The following is a 370-nucleotide window of genomic DNA, read 5'->3' on the forward strand; positions in this document are numbered from 1 at the left end:
TCTGTCTCTTTTCGCTCTGTTACACACACACACATTCATGCGCGCAATCACGTGCGCGCGCACACACGCGCACACACTTACCATCACACACAAATTACTTCACGCTCAGCATGGCATACACACGCGTGCATGCATACACACGGGCACACGTTACTTCACTCAGTCACCCACACACTACTTTGTGTATAAACGCATTTATACACACACGCAGACACTTATTTCCCACCCATACCAGTCCACAGCATACACCAACACGCGACACAAATGAGGCTGTCATACTGTACACACACACACACACACACACACACACACACACACACACACACACACACACACACACGCACACACCCACGCACACACGCAAATGCGC

The sequence above is a fragment of the Hippocampus comes genome, unplaced genomic scaffold (assembly GCF_001891065.2).
Source record: "Hippocampus comes isolate QL1 unplaced genomic scaffold, H_comes_QL1_v1.1 scaffold326, whole genome shotgun sequence".
Classification (NCBI taxonomy): Eukaryota; Metazoa; Chordata; class Actinopteri; order Syngnathiformes; family Syngnathidae; genus Hippocampus; species Hippocampus comes.